The sequence below is a fragment of the Arvicanthis niloticus genome, chromosome 9, assembly GCF_011762505.2.
Source record: "Arvicanthis niloticus isolate mArvNil1 chromosome 9, mArvNil1.pat.X, whole genome shotgun sequence".
Taxonomy (NCBI): Eukaryota; Metazoa; Chordata; class Mammalia; order Rodentia; family Muridae; genus Arvicanthis; species Arvicanthis niloticus.
Window position 1 is genome coordinate 74,988,896 of NC_047666.1, and position 17,492 is coordinate 75,006,387.

Consider the following 17,492-nt stretch of genomic DNA (forward strand, 5'->3'; position numbering starts at 1 on the left):
CTCCCCTGGGAGCCTGCATAGCACCATCCAGCTCTGTAAGAACTTACCAGCAGGGAGGAAGCTTCCGATCTTCCAGGTCTTCTGATCTTCCAGGTCTAGCTTGATTTCCCCCTGTCTTACTACAAACACTGCTAGCATCTTCAGCAATAGGAGCTCATCATCTGGCGCTGATGGGTGATGACGAGAAGCCCGGGCCTTCTAATGAACAACTCCTAAGAAGGTATCCCATCTTTTTGATTTTCTTTTAAATATTCAACTTATATATGGGGCATACAAAAGAAGAAAACAAGATTCCCTCAGAACTTCTAAGATAGAATTAAAAACCCATCGTGAATCCAGCTTCAGCAGTGGAAGAACAAGGACATGGATATAGAAAAGGAATCTGAGATCAGAAGATCATTCAACGGGAGAAGAGATAGTATACGATCTGAGGTTTAAGATAATCTCACATCCAGAGAACCAAAGAGGCAGATAGTTCTATGTTCAGGAATTGATGTCAAAAACCTAGCTGCATAGATGTGATACAAGTCTTGGTTTCTATAGAATATGTGAACTGGATTATGTGGGCAATGAACTTTAATTTCTAACAGTTTGGGAATCCAGGAAGTCCAAGGAGTTGGTCCAAGGGAAGACTAGGTACCTTCCCTTGATACATGCGCAGGTATTTTCTTGCTAGATCTTTCCCCAGTGGAGTGAGGCATCATGTCTGATGTCTCTTCTTAAAAGGGGCACAAATCCCATCTTGACCTAATTATCTCCATCCCAGATACAATCACACTGAGAATTAGGCTTTAACATATAAAGTATGGCAAGAAATGAACAGTGCATAGCACACTGTGTGAGCTTAGGTAATAAAGAAGAGTCAGGACTAAGAAACAAGCCCTGGGGGAAATTGGTACATGAGTCAAGTGTCATGGTAACAAGTTTACCGACTTAATACGGAGATGAAACTTTGTAACAAACTTTGTATGTCCACTGTCCTGGCTGTTTTCATTGTATGGGGCAAGTATTAGCCTACAGTTGAGAAACTATCATCTTCCCTGTAGAAAACATCTCTACATTGCCCCAGGAAAGGGTTATCTCACTTAGTCGATGGAAACAAAATAAACTGTAGAAAACCTAACTTTGCGGGGGAATGCTCTTAAGTAGTGCTCATAGAGTTGTTGGTAAACTTGCCATTGAGCACTGCCAGAAGGAAGAGGAGTCCAGATGCTGACACCTCTGGAGGATACTGAGAGCCACCAGAGCCAAATTTGAGACTATTCTGTGTTTTGTAACCCATAGGTGTATTGATTGTTTCCTGCTGCCTTCGGTGGGAGCCAGAGATAATTGTTAACAAGACAAGGCTTGGGGCGTGTAGAAGAAGGGGTTTCCTGGTTGTTCCCAATGTGGGGGTGGGGCAGAGAACTACAATCTCTGAGTGTCAGGCTCTCTTCTGCAACCTGCCTCTTACACCCTGTACTCTGGCCATGTTGATGTGTCATAACGAAAACCCTTCCTGCTGCTTCCTGGTTGCTTTCATTTCTAAATTTTGTGCCAATGAGTGGCGTAATTTACAAGATGGGTTCCTTGTACCCAGTGGCTTAAGTAAGGCAGGTTTATTTATATCTTTAGATGGTTTCTCGGGAACCCTGTGTTCTGAGAACTGTCATGCAGAGCTCAAGAGGGTACATTCACCCTGGAAAGACACTTTTGCTTCCTGAGTTTAAACTAAATCCTTGACATTATAAAGCATTACAGGTGCATTACCATTGTCAAGTGTGTACTGTTCATATAGAGGGCTTTTTCTTTTAGTATCGCATTATTCAAAATTAAGTTAAAAATTCCTTTTTATTGTGCTTTAATATTTCTCGGATGTGGACAGATCAATACTTCTAGATTGTGCACACACTCCACCTAAGGGCTGTGAATCCTATTTGCTCTGAAAGAAATATCACTTAAGGACTGTCAGTCAAGCCAGTTGTAAAAAAAAAAAAAAAAACATAGAATTTAAAAAAAAAATTATTCTGCCTCCTCCTCACATCTAAATATAGCTAACTGGTTAGAATGTCTACGAAAGACAGCTAAGCTGCACTTTAAAATGTTGCAGTTACAATTGATCAATGTGAAGGAAAAGCTCTAAGTTTTTCTCATCTGTGTATGTAAACTAGGTCATCTTTAGTAGATTGAAAGTTAAGTAAGATTATGAGCAAAGAGCATGAGTTAGGAAATGGCCTATGTTCTTAAATTTGCTCATATATCAAAATCGAAATATTTTAATTCTAAAATCTAATACCCTGGTTGACATGGTGTGATTTCTAATCTCAGTTTGGCTGTTGCTTAGCTGAAATCTCTGTCTGCTTCTCTCTGTGTCTCTCTGTCTCTGTCTCTGTCTCTGTCTCTGTCTCTGTCTCTCTCTCTCTCTCTCTCTCTCTCTCTCTCTCTCTCTCTCTCTGTGTGTGTGTGTGTGTATGTGTGTCTGTGTATGTCTGTGTGTGTGTGTGTGTGTGTGTCTGTGTATGTCTGTGTGTGTGTGTGTGTGATGGGATTACCTATAGTCCAGGATGATCTTAAACTCCTGAGCTTCCTGCCCTCCTCACCTACAGGATGTTCCAGCATGGCCAGCTTCTACATCATCAACTTAAAACAAACAAATACCTACACCCCTAAATATCTATTGGCTTAATCTCTTTCTTTCTAAAGCCTGAGTCCTCTGTCATGTTACAGCTTAAGACCAAAATATTGGGACTCATTCAGAGTCTATAAATATAGTTCAGTGGCGGAGTGACTGACACGTCTAGGTTGTGAGTTCTATCCCTAGTCCCACTAAACCAAAGAATTAATAACATACGTTCATACTTGTTTGGTATATCCCTGGAAAGCCAGAGTTAATATCAACACAGCTTGATACAGGGAAAAAAAAATCCTTCCATAACGGCGAAACTGACTTGCCTAATTAAAATCTGTTTACTGTTTCTGAAAGTAAATAAAAGCAAACTCATTCCACTCACCGCTCATCCCCTAATAACCTAACTACTGTTTATCTAGCAACTACTTGCTTTGGGCTCATTCTTTTGTGCATATATTTGATCTTCTCCATGTATGAACTTTCATTTAACCATCACATAATTTATATTTACAAAGTGATATTTGGATTCTTCTGGTGCATTACCGCCAGGAGTGCCAATAAAGGAGCCATACCGTGCCCTACTATTCATGATTTTCTTTGTATCATTGTGTACGGAGTTTTTATCATCAGATGGAACAATAGACTGTACCATTAAATTAGCACAATTTTGCAGCGTTGCCTGGCAGAAGCTCACACTTAATCCAAGAGGTTATTCAACCCTATCCAATATGATTACTCTATAAATATTTGCCCAAGCTCAGCACCCGCCATTAGATCACTAATCACACACAGGTCTGCTATCGTGAAGACCCCGAGTGTCAGCAATTTGAGAAACAAAGCTAATTAGTTTTGATTTAGGGATACGAAAGAGTTAGGAAGCAGAGGGTAAATCCATTCCCATAGCACAGTGGCTATTTAGAGCACACGTGAATGGGAAAATTGATTATTGTTTGTACAGGAGTTTGACGAGGAATGGAGAGACTGTTAGGTGAAAGACGCAGACACATGGTGTGACGGTCAGTGACTGTATTTCACAAAGACTGGTGATACGTGAACAGGGTGGGTGGGATGTAGAAATACTACCTTAATAGTGCCACTTGAAATAAACCCATGTCTAAGTAAATAGCAAGTCCTCTGCCTTGTTTTCTTTCCTTTGTGTGTGTGTTTGTTTTTTTATATTTATTTGAAAGAGGTTCTCAGGTAGCCTGGGCTGTCCTTGAACTCACTTTGTAGCCAAGGTTGAGCTTGAATTCCTGTTCTTTCTGGCCTTACTGTCCACACATTGGAATGACATACATACACCGTCACACCAAGCTCCTGTTTTCTTGTTCTAACCAGATCATTGTCCCTAAATTCTGACCATAAGGAATTCTGGGGGGTAGCAAGCAGCATTGAGCCAGTAGTATTGATGTGGGAGGAGGGTAATGAAGGAGACCATTACCAGAACACTGTCACCAGTCTTTTGGGACACTTGAGTTTGTTTGTTTTCGTCAAACATCTGCATCTTTTACAAACTGTCTTACTCAGGGTTTATATTCCTGCAAAAAACATCATAACCAAGAAGCAAGAAAAGGGTTTATTAAGCTTACACTTCCACATTTCTGTTCATCACCAAAGGACGTCAGGTCAGGAATTCACACAGGGCAGGAACTTGGAGGCAGGAGCTGATACAGAGGCCATAGAAGGGTGGCTTGCTTCCCCTGCCTTGCTCAGCTTGCTTTCTTATAGAACCCAAGATTGCCAGCCCAGACATGGCACCACCCACAATGGGCCCTTTCTCCCTTGATTGATAATTGAGAAAACACACCTTACAACTGGGTCACATGGAGGCATTTCCTCAAGGGAGGTTCCTTTCTCTGTGATAACTCCATTTTATGTCAAGTTGACACACAAAACCAGCCAATACACTGTCTTGCATCACAATTCCAACCTGTTCCCCACCTCCTGGGGAAAACCCAAAAGCAAAACACCCTTACTTAGTGACTGTGATTGTTAATATTCATTGTCAAGTTGACAGGGTCTACAATCAAAACAGGACAAGGCTCTGGGCCTTCTGGATAGAAGTGTCTGGATTATCTCGATTAGGCCAATAGTGGAGGGTGCCTCCATTCGGTGGGCATGGAAAGGAGAATGCTGCTTGAGCACTAGTGTTCATCTGTCTCCACAATGAAGATGCAGCACGCTGTCTTCTCAAGCTCCTGATGCCACGTCACTTCCTTGCCATGATACTTTGTACCTCCTGGCCGTGATGTACTTCAAACTCTGAACTAAACTCAATGTTTCTTTACGCCATTTTTGCTAGGCATTTGATCACTGCAATAAGGAGAGCAGCTAATAAAATAAGATACCACTTTATAAACAGCACAACTTAGCCTGGTCCTACCCTTTGGGAAGCAATGCCTTTCTATGGAATGCTGGCTAGTGTGATTCAGTAAGGGGTAAACATTAATATTGATTGAACCCCAATTGTGCTAAATATTGTATTGCCCCTTATAATTATGCTTTCATTTAATTGAATACTGACAACCACATCATTGAGAAGGCCATCTCTAATGCAAGAGGCAAAAATAGCCAGAATGGCTTCAGCAGTTATGTTGACATGTTGTTAAGTGCACGTGTTGCTCTTGCAGAGGACTCAGGTTTCATTGCCAGCATACAGATGGTGGCTCACAGTTGTCTGCAGCTGCCATCCCAGACAATCTAATTACTTCTTATGGCCTCTGTAGGTACTGCATACACATGGTGCACATACAGAGATGTAGCCAAAATGTTCACATAAATAAAATAAAATAAGTCTGAAAAACTTAACTGGCCTTAGTGAGGTCAGTCTACCCAACTTCCTCAGGAGCCTTGGGTTTCCTTTGAAACCTTCATTCACTGTTTCTTTCTCTGGATCACTCTTCTCTGCTGGTAAGTGAGAGGGGATGACAGGAAAGGTCTTCTGAATTTTCTGGTTATATTATTATACATATGCATGCATGTATGTATGTATATAGGTATGTAGGTTTTATGTATAATTTCCTCCCTACTAGGAATGAAATCTATGGCCTCACATATGATGAGATGGGTCAAGGTTCTCAATGGACACTGCTTTGGAAACTACTAGATTATACAGTCTGAATAATTCATATAGTTTTTAAAAATCTATGATTCTTGGCTCTCTCTCTTTCTCACACACATACACACTCAACACACACACTCACACACTTACATTTACTGGCACAAATAAATTCGATAGAGAGGATGGGAGATCTGGTGTGGTATCTCAGTGGTAAAGTGCCTGTCTGGCATATGTTAAACCCTAAATTCTATGCCCTGCAAACACACACACACACACACACACACACACACACACACACACACACACACACAGAGAGAGAGAGAGAGAGAGAGAGAGAGAGAGAGAGAGAGAGAGACAGAGAGACAGAGAGACAGAGAGACAGAGAGACAGAGACAGAGAGACAGAGACAGAGACAGAGACAGACAGACAGACAGACAGACAGACAGACAGACAGAGACAGACAGAAAGAGGCCAAGCAAGAAGAAGAAGCAAAGGAGCAGAAGGGAGAAAGCTTAGGAGAGGAGTGGGGGAGGAGAGGGGATGAGAGAAGAGGCAAGGAGAAGGAGAATGGAAGGGAGCCAGAGAAGCCTGGAAAACTTAGACCAAGATAATTTAATTAGGAGAAAATAAGAAGTCAACAAATGAGGAAGAAGAGTTATGATAAGAAAATACGATTGCATAATAATTATTATTAGGTAAAAAAAATAGGGGGATTTGTATGTGCTATCCTTGTTTTAAATTGAATCAATTAACTGGTAATTACAATAACCTCAGTAGACAAGGACCTTTGTTCTTGCTCTTTTACAGACTGGGAAAATGCAGGACAGAGTGGTCTAGCAACACACGGCTATTCCCAGAAGTGAGGGGCAGAAGTGAGAGTCCACCCTGGTCACCTGGTTCTAAAATCAGACAGTGAAAGAAAGGAGACTCACAGAGCACTGTGAGGTGGTTTTTAAAATATCTTTGTTAAAGAGCTTGTTATGAACGAAGACTGCTCCATCCTTAAACCTGCTTCCGTTTTTCCTCTTCGATGTTCACAGGAGAACTTAGCTACCATTCCCAATTCTAAAAGTAATCCCATTTACTGTAAGAGATTCATATGCAATCCATTTAACTATTTTCAGAGATATCTACCCAATCAAATTGAAATAAATTCACATTCAAACTAATATTATGCTTCTGGGGGACAAATGCCTCTCACAAACCTGGGGGGAAATATGGCCTGGAATATAGCCAACAGCAAGAAGAGAAATGGGAAAAAGACCCAACATGATTTTATAAAACTTGATTCAGACCCTGAAAGATACACAATTGCCAGAGTGAATACATCATTCTGAGTTTGGGTTTGATGTTCTCATACCTGCCACATGCAAAGTTCAAACCTGCAGAGAGATGTGAGGCAGGAGGGAGCTAGACTCTAAGATCAATCTCAGGGTACAGGTAGCTAGCCTGATCTTTCATCAAAGGACCAACTGACTATCAGGCCGACCTGAGATAACACCGGAGATGTTTTCCTGGGTTCCTAGATTCACAGAAAAGCCTGTCTGCTCTTTCCCGCCAGATGAATGACTACTTATTTGATTTCTTGGTGAAAGTTTCATCTATTGACTAATAAAGATGAATAAGGCTGTCATCCACAGTATTAAAACTAGAAATGAAGCTGATATCCCCACTGACACCTCCTCTCTACACCTTGACCAGCCATGAATTTCCACAGTAACCATCCACTGCATCAAGAAACTCCTCTGATGACGTCTGAGGGCTTCACTAAGTTATGAATACAAAGATAGAATTTAGCGGGCAGTTGGATACTATGTTAAATTAGTGACATAATAAGTAGATTCACTTTTGTGACCTGGGAAGTTGCCAGTCATGGGTTCTTGGTTAGAATCACAGTATCGGGTATGGTATGTGTTTCCTTCTGCAGAACAGGTCTTAAATCTAGTCAGAAAGTAATTGGTTATGCTGTAATATTTGTGGGACGATCGGGTCAGTAGGTGTACACTCCCATTCTGGTGATTACTGAAGTTCACAAAATTCACAGTTGAATTCCCTCCCTCCCTCCCTCCCTCCATACATACATATATACATATACATACATATACATACACATACACATACACATACACATACACATACACATACACATACATATACATATATATCCTAGCAGCTCATACAGGACCTCCAGCACTTTAAAAACTAGCTACCTAGCAGGGAAGGAATTTCCATGTCAGTAATGTCTTGACTCCACTATGTCCCATAGTCAATATGCAAGCCGTCCTCATCAGTAGGGTTTTATCATGAGATTGTCGTGGGGCAACCAGGGACAACATGGATAGTTTGTATTGTTAGGAGCTCTCTAGGACACATCCGGCTGACCTACAACTGAAGGGAAAACATCTTTCTGTGGTTTTTATTTGGCAGCCTGTGGTTTTTGGAATGAGCATAACAATCTGTGTAAGATTATCTGAACTAGCCTCTATTATAGAAATATGCATATTTAGAAATTTTATAAAATAGTAGGTTTCTCTATAGTTCCTCCAAACATTGTTAGTGATTTAAACGACTCATGATACCTTCTTCTGCCCTCCCTTCCTACTTCTTCGCCCACCTAAGCTTCCTTTCTCAGTACTCTCCCTTTTCCCAGAACTTTATATTGTTTCAATCTCCTTAATTGTTTGTATGTTTAAGTTGTTGATTTCTTCTTGGGTTTAACTCTGGTGGTTTAGATGTATCTAGAAATTAAGTTCTTTTAGTTTCCAGGTTAATTGGCTATAGATATTTTTAAGCATTCCCTTGTAATTTTCTGAATGTCTTTAGTATATGTGGCAATGTTTTACCATTCTCTAATTTTATATAGTCCGGGTCTCCTCTTTCTGGGGATTAATTCAGCTAAGAGTCTGCTAATCTTGCTTATCATTTCAAAGAACCAACTCATTGATTCTTTGTACTAACCAATTGTAACAATCAGTTCACTGAATCTTTGTACTTCTTTGGTTTTATTTACTTTATTAATTATATAATTATATGTATTTGTATTATTATAATTGAAAATATATTATCTATTTACATGATATAATATATATGTAATATGTATCATATTTTCACTATATATATTCTATACACACACACACACACACACATAATTTCTTCTGATTTTCTGGGGTTTTTTTGGGGGGGAGTTGGCCTGTTCTTGTTTTTCAAAACACCTGAAATGTATCATTATCTTGTGCCCTTTTTCTGATTTTTAAGTGTAGGTATTGGCTGTTATAAATTTCCCTCTAAGACTGCGTTCGATGCATCCCTGAACTTTGGGTGTATTGGGTTTTCATTTTCATTTACTCCTAGAAAAATTTTAATTTTCTTCTTTATTTTCTCTCTGACCCATTCGTCATCCACTAGCTACATAAATTTACTTAACTTCTCCAGATTCATTTGTCCAGCTTTATTCCGTTGTGGTAGGAGAGGATAAATGAATTATTTCAGTTTTTCTGTATTTGTTGAGATTTGGTTTATATTCTAAGACATGATCCATTTTAGGGACACTTCAAAGGATGCCTAACAGATTGTGCATCCTGTGCTGTTTGGAGGAATGTTTTGAATTAACAGACTGTTCATTCTGTGGTTTGGCTGGGATGTTCTACCGATGTATATCAGGTTCATTTGGTGTCATTTTTATTCCCCCGTTTCTCTGTTTATCTTTTCGGGTCAGGTGACCTAGTTATTAGAGAAAGTGAGGTTTTGAGATCACCCAATAGTACTTAGTTGGGATTAATTTGTGGCTTGAAGTCTAGTAGCATGTTTTGTTATTAATAAAATTAGATGTGCCTAAGTTTGATATTTATGTCTTTAGGACTTTAATATCTTCCTGTTAATTGTTTTATTGATCAGAATGAAGTATCTACCTTTATTTTTTTTGTTGTTGTTGTTGTTTAATTTTGGTTTAAAATTTATTTTGTCAGGTATTAGGATAGTGACACCTATTTGTTTCCTGGTCCCATTTACCTGGACTTTCTTTCTCTTTAAAGTGGTGATTGTCCTTGAATATAAGGCATGTTGTTTGGCAATATGAAAGACATGGATCTGGTTTCTTAACCTAGTCAACTAAGATGTATCTTTTGATTGGAGAGTCGATGCCAGTGATATTTAAGGTCACTATTTAAAATGTGTGTTGATTGCTGTCATTTGATGCTCTTTTACTGGTTTTTGTTCTTAGTCCAGTTTTGTATTTCAGTAATTGTACCTTCAATGGTTTCCTTTCTGTAGTGTCTTGGATGTGCTTACTTTTCTCAACAGCTCAGGTTTGCTTCCACTATTCTCTGTAGGGCTGGTTTGGAAGACATTACTTCTTTAGCTTGTTTATGTCAAGGGACGTTTTCCTTTCTCCTTTAACTACGGCAGATAGTTTTGCTGGGTGAAACATTTTGGGTTGGCATTTGTAATCTGTTAGAACTTCAAGTTCAAAGCTCTTGTGGCTTGCTGTTGTTTCCATTGTGAATCTGCTGCTATTCTGATGGAGTTGCCTTGACCTTGTGAAGTGTGTTTTTTTCTTTCTTGCATTTTGCATACCCTTTCTTTGTTCTACGATTTACTATTTTAGCTATAAAATGATGGGAGGTGCTTCTTTTCCAGACATGTCTATTTGGTGCCCTTTGTGCATGACATCTGCATGAGGTTGTAATCTCTAAGCCTGTTGAAGATCTAGTCTATGCCATTGATCTGAGATTATTATTAATTTCATGCACGTCTCTAACTTATCATTTGGTCTTTCTCTCAAATTCCTGCATATTCTTTTTTATGTATTTTAATTTTTAAATTTTTTTTGACTGAGCAGTCCAATCATCTACTTTGTCTTGAAGTGCTGACTGTCTATTGCATGGCCCAAAGGAAGACTTTTGACTGAGTTTCCAATTAGTTATTTTTTCCAGTCTCATCTTCATTTCACTTTAAGTTTTCTTCAATATTTGTATAGATTTATTGAACTCACTTTTCCCATCCTGAGCTTCTTCCTTATTTCATTGAGTGGTGTAGGTAGTTGCTTGTGCTTTCTTGGACTTTAACCTGGAGTTTATTTCTGTCCTCTCTAAGTTCATGCAGGGTTTTGTGACCTCGTTAAACTCCCTCAATTTTTGATCATTTTAAAACTTGTTATTTGAAATTCTGAGTTCTGAGGTCCCCCTAGGTAATTCCCATTGCAGAACATGCCTACAGCCCTTATGGTCTTTGGGCAGCTGTAGATTACCTTGGTCTTTTATATTATTTAATGGGCTCTGGGCAACTGGACTTATTTCATTGGCTGTGTGTCTAATATGAGAGCTTCTTGCCCAGATCTCCTGACTGGGAGTCTCATCTTATGTTTTCTGTTCAAATGTGGTTGGTTTGAGGTCTGGAAGGAGACGTATGTAACTCATAGTCTTTCAAATAGTTGCTACTGTGTATTGGTTGGAGAGGCTGGGGTGAGTCCAGCTTAATGGTAACTGGTCTATTGCAGGGATCTTAGTAGTGAGTTTTCTTGAGTAAGGTCCAACAAAGGTTCTGGGTGCAGTTCCCAGCTGGGTCTGGGTGTGAAATTGTGGTAGTGGTAAAGGCAAGGGACCAGGCAGAGCCCCCCAAAAAGCATGAAAATGTCTATTAAGTTTCATTTTTTAACAGCTGCATGACACTACATAGTTATTTAATCTCTGTTCTTAAGTTTCTTAGTCTATGAGTAGAGGATTATACTTGTCTCTAAATGTTATTTTGAGGCTCAAAATATCATAAGAGAAACCTGAGAGGATAAAAATGGATGTGCTTTAAAATTTTAAAGGCACTCGGGGAATAGAAATTATTTAAACCTATGTTCCTAAGTGAGCCATCTTTGTCAGTGCTTTAAAGAAAAATGACATTTAATTTACATAAAATATATGTTCCTTCCTATGGATGTTTGTAATTTGGTGTTGTTCTCCCAGATTTATAACACACTGGAAAGTATGAGTGCTTGATGCATTAGAAAAAAATTTAATTGAGTATAAATGTATATAGTTCCACACACACACACACACACACACACACACACACACACACACACACAAAAACCTTTCTTGGCTGATTGCAAGGTTCTGAATGACAGGAGTCAAATGAGGAGTTATCAATTTGGGGTGAATTATTTTCTGCTCACCACAAAAATCTCTTAATACTATTTAATAATCTCAGCACCTGTCATCCCTTTTTCTAGCACTGAGGTCGTTCCTTGGTTATTCTTGAAAATCTGTACTGTTGCTACGATGTTTCTTTTTCTAGAAAGAAACAGGCTTTCATTTCCAGGGCTGTCAAATGAGGAGCTTCCGAGCGAGCGAGCACACACAGATTCACTCCATTATTGCACATCAAGAGCTCATGCCTGTAGCTTGAAAATAGAAATTTTTGGTGTAAGCGTTTGCCTGTTTGACAGCTCTGTTCTAAATTTTGAAACTCGTGGTACTGTAAAGTGCCTGTCTGACAATGGTGTACCAGAACTTAGTCGTGCAAAATAATTACTGTTCACGGTTCCTTAGCTGAAGTCAATAACTCCCTGCAAAACACAACATAAGGCGCAGATCTAAAGTTACTAAATCAAAACTGAGAAAAAGGAAATATTTTAAACAAGTTTGGCAGAGAAAAAAAAAAAAACGGTCTGTATGAGATTTACCAAGTGATTTCTTTTTACCTATGGATAGTTCTAATCTAAGAGGAATTTTCTGATAGAAAAGATGATCATTTCTGTAAGTTCATTCTGGTAATTGGAGACAGTAATCTTATTGCTGTCAATAAAACAGGTTACTGCATGGACAGTAAAAGCTGTGCCCTGTCTGTTTTCTGAATTTGAAATAGTTTGCAAATTCAAATATTTGATAGTCACCAGTACATTGCTGAGGAACATAATTAAATTATAACATAAGCTTTACATTAATCAGGGTTCTCTGGAGTCATAGAACTTATGAAGTGAATATATTTATCTATCTATCTATCTATCTATCTATCTATCATCTATCAATTTATCATCTATCTATCTATCATCATCTATCAATTTATCATCTATCAATTTATTATCTATCTATCTATCTATCATCTATCAATTTATTATCTATCTATCTATCATCTATCAATTTATCATCTATCTATCTATCTATCTATCAATTTATCATCTATCTATCTATCATTTATCAATTCATTATCTATCTATCTATCTATCTATCTATCATCTATCAAATTATCATCTATCTATCCATCTATCGTCTATCAATTTATCATCTATCTATCTATCTATCTATCTATCTATCTATCTATCATCTATTACATATAGAGAGAAATTATTGGAATGACTTAAAGTCTGCAGCCCAACTAAGCCAATATGGGCCGCTTTGAGTGGAAAGTCCAAGAATCTAGTAGTTCCTCAGTCCCACAGGCTGAGTGCTTCAGCTGGTCTTCTGTGTAAGCTGGATTCCAGAGAAGGAGGATGTCCTGGCAAAGTGAGTGCAAGCAGGTGAAGCACAAACAACCCTTCCTTCTTCAGTGTCCCTTATGTAGACCTCTAGCAGAAGTTGTGTCTCAGATTAAAAGTGTACCTCAAGATATGGATTAAAGGTGTATGTTGATCTGGGACAAAAGTTTGTATCATCCCACCCCAAGATCTGGTTGAAAAGCCTATGTTTTTCCAGCCTCGAGAGCAGGATCAAAGGCACGTTTTCTTCTTGCCTCAAGATCTGGATCACAGGTGTTCATTCCATTTCTGGATTGTAGTTCATTCCAGATATAGTCAAGTTGACAACTGAGAATAGCCAATAACCATCTCTCTCTCTCTCTCACACACACACACACACACACACACACACACACACACACACTTACGTTTATAACTAATGTTTATAACATGTATAACTAAAGTTTATACATTTATAAATAAAAGTGTACATAGAGGTACATAGAGACCCAATCTTACTTATTTCAGTCTTTCATTTGGTACCTGGAAAGTCTGGCTGCTTTTTGTAGATCCTTAAGGCAGTACAGAAATCAGGAGAACAGCAGGCCTTAGAAAAGTCACTATTGGTCCTGTAAATGGTAGTTCTGTCTTGATGTTGCCTGAAGCCTTTGCCAAGGAATCCTGGAAGACTGAGTGGTGTTGCATGATGAGTGGTGTTGCATGATGGCTTGAACAAGAAGAGTAATTTGCAGAACTTTCTGCAATGGCCCTTTAGCACTTCCTCTTCTTGGAACAGCTATCGGGTCTTTCACAAACTCCCATGTGTGACTGGTTCGCCTGCATTCCCTTCTTTGCTTTCAATCCATGGTCAAGGTGACATGAGCTGTGATCAGTATGCACCTGTTGTGCCCATAGCCCATTGTTAGCTTCTCTAAAAGCCACAAACTCTGAAAAGCTGCTCGTCGAGGTGTAGTTTGTGTGTGATGAGACACACCAATGTTAAGTGTTTGAATCACCAAGTATGATAAGTACACACCACCATGTACCAAATACCCTCATCTGGACCATGTTGAAAAGATTCTATGCTTTGATTTGAGTCTGAATACTCGTGTTCCCAAAATCCGTGTTGAAACTCAGTTTCACTGTGGTGGGTACTAAGAAGCCAAGGCTTTGGGAAGCGACTAAATCAGAATGGAGTTGGTGTCTTTGTGAAAGACGTGGGAGACAGTGCACTGAGACTGAGGCTCTGTCTCACAAGCAGTGCCCAGCCCCCATCTCCACCAGCTCTGCTTGCCAGTCTCCAGAACTGTAAAGTCCAGTTACCCCTAACTCCACACACCTAAGGTGTTTTATCATAAAAACAGACAGACACGGTCTTTATTTCCAGCCATTTGCCACCTTCTTTCTAATAAAAACAGCCACTTTCTCATTTCTATTATTGTAAATTAGGTTTCTTTAAAAAAAAATCTTTTGTGTAAATGAAGCCATATGCTTTTGTGCTTGGTCTTCTTTTGTTTGGCATAATAATGAGTTTGAATCATGCCATCCTGTGATCAGTAGCTCATTGTTTTTTCTTATGATATAGTCAGTAGAATGTTGTGTGAATATACCGTAATTAGTTTTTCCATTCCTCTGCTCGTGGATTGTTCTTGGGTACCTTTCTTTGTGGCCGTTCTTACTTTTCAGGTTAATATCTAGAAGTAGTCTTGCTGGGATCTAAATTTGTTTATATTTATGAGAAACTTTGAGACGGTTTTCCCAGCTGCATGGGACTCAATAAGACTTCAATATTCTCTGCCATGTTGTGTTTAATTGTGACTGTCTTTGAACTTCTTCCCTTTTTAATGCATAGAGAGATAAGGTTCGGACCCTATGCATAATTCAAAAGAGTAGAGTTCATAATTAACTCTGAGAAAAGTGTTCCTCTCAAGCAACTAACCAGAGCACGCAGGAACTGTAGAGGAGGATAAACCAGGTGTGCATGGCTAGAGAAAAAACCGTCCCTATGCATGCTTTATCTGCCATAATAACACACACACACACTTATACACATATATACACACATATACACACACATAAACACACATACACATATACACACATACACACATATATACACACACATACACACATACACACACATACACATATACACACACATACACACACACATACACACATACATACATACACACATACACGCATATACACATACACACACATACACACACATACACATATACACACATACACACAAATACACATATACACACATATACACACACATACACACAGGCACATGCACACACACACAAACACACGCACACACGCACGCACAGTGTTTCTCATAGTCTTGTCTGATAAGAGCATATCAGACAGAATTAATTAGAATACTTCTAAGTTCTGCAGAAGGCTGAGAATGGACTTGTTCTGCAGCTTGGAACCAAACACCCTACTTAGTGTTCTGTGGTGAGTTCTAGATAGTTTTACATTCTTAAAGCAAGATCAACAGTCTTAGCTTTGTACGCTCAGACTACTGCAGGTGGCAAGGCAGCCTGTTAGTGCTCAAACTGATGTCAGGCAGGTCTATCTCTTTGGAGGCTCCTGTAGAAATGTTTGGAAGAATAAATCAAGGGATGGATTCTGATTTTCATATTTCTGGTGACTCTTGACATGAAGTGCTTTTTAATACACATTTTTAGCCAGGTACTTTTTCTTTTGTGACGTGTCTGTTCAAATGTTCTGCCAATTTCTCTGTTTAAGCAGTATATTTTTGTTTATTAATAATTGTCATATGCATTACTTTGCATGCACTTTCTTTGTCAAATGGACTGAAAGTGTTTTCTGTGGACAACATTATGAAGTCAATGCATTGGGTTTTCAAGAAGCTTAATGCGTATTATGGCACATTTCCGTTTAAGTCGCTGCGTGGCGGTGTGAGGTCTTTGTTTTTCACACGGCTATCCAGTCTGTTCTCCACTTTGTTCAGACTCCTCCTTTCTCCATGGAATTGTTTCGGTGTGGAGCATTTGCTGAAAATCAATTGTCAAAATACGTGTGGTTCGATGTCTGGACTCTGGTCTGTTCCCCTGAGCCATTTATCCATCCTCAGGCTCTTCCATGTTCCTTGACTGGTTTCAGTTTGTTCTGCCTTGCTCTGGGTGGATACTTTTTCCTTTTTTTGGGTCTTATAAGCCAGACTGATTATTAGTATTCATATATTAAACAGAAACAACAACAACAATAAACAAATAAACAAACAAAAAAACACCAGCCATTACATGGCTGTTGGCAAAATTAAGCAATCTAATACACATTTTAAAAGTATATTGTAGGCTGGGGTTATGGCTCAGTGGAAGAACATCTACCTAGCATGCACAAGGCCCTGGGTTTGATCCTCAGTACTGCCAAATAAGTGCATTATAATTTTGTAGCATCATCTGTACATTTAGAATTAGACGTCACTGCCCTCAAGCTTAAAGATGTGATTTCATGCTGGTTTGTTCAAATCTCTAAGTGGGCCTTCTTAGATAGTGGGGTGGGAGCTGGCGAGAATCCTGTTGACTTAAAAAAGTAAAAACAAAACAAAGATCCAAGGCAACTGAAAGGGTGTCCAACACCTGTTTTTCACCCATTTGCAGGAGGCCCCAGCTAGCACCATTGGCAAGCCTTTATCCTGTCCCCCGGAGGTGTTCAAAAGAGTGGGAGTTCCAGACGTCTAATACTTTGACCTTCTGCGTGTCTCTGGTGCCATCGTTCCCACTGAGGCTTTCTTTGTTACAGCAGCTGTGCTTTGCACAATGATCTTTGTTCTCTCTCCACCCACAAATCAATGACATTTTTAACTGTTTGAATATTTACCACAGGACAATTTGTCTTCAAGTTTGGATAACGTTTCTCTGAGGGATTTTTTTTCTTAGGGTTAAAATGGTGATAAGGAGAAAGGTTGAAAATTGGAACCGTTCTTTCTACTCAAACCAAGACAAGCCAAACAATAATCCTTGTCTTCTTCAGTCATCTAAAGCACACCAGCGATGTGGGGGAAAAGAAATTGTGATTGCTCCTCACATGGACCCACAAAACTGTAGTATACCCCCAACTTAGCTTTAAATTTTATCATTAAACCAAGTATCTTGCATTCACTAAAATGTTTGCTGAATCAAATCTATTACAAGCAAATGCTCATATTATACTAAAGACACCAACAGACCTATGTGTAGGCTTCTGCTACACGCAAACATAAAATCACATTTACCAGATGGCCAATAATTACTAGGGCATTATACACAAACCCTTTATGTATTGATTAACTAGCTGATAGTTTGGACATACTTCAATGAGATCATTAGATGACTCAGATGGTCTTTGTAAAAGTGCGCACT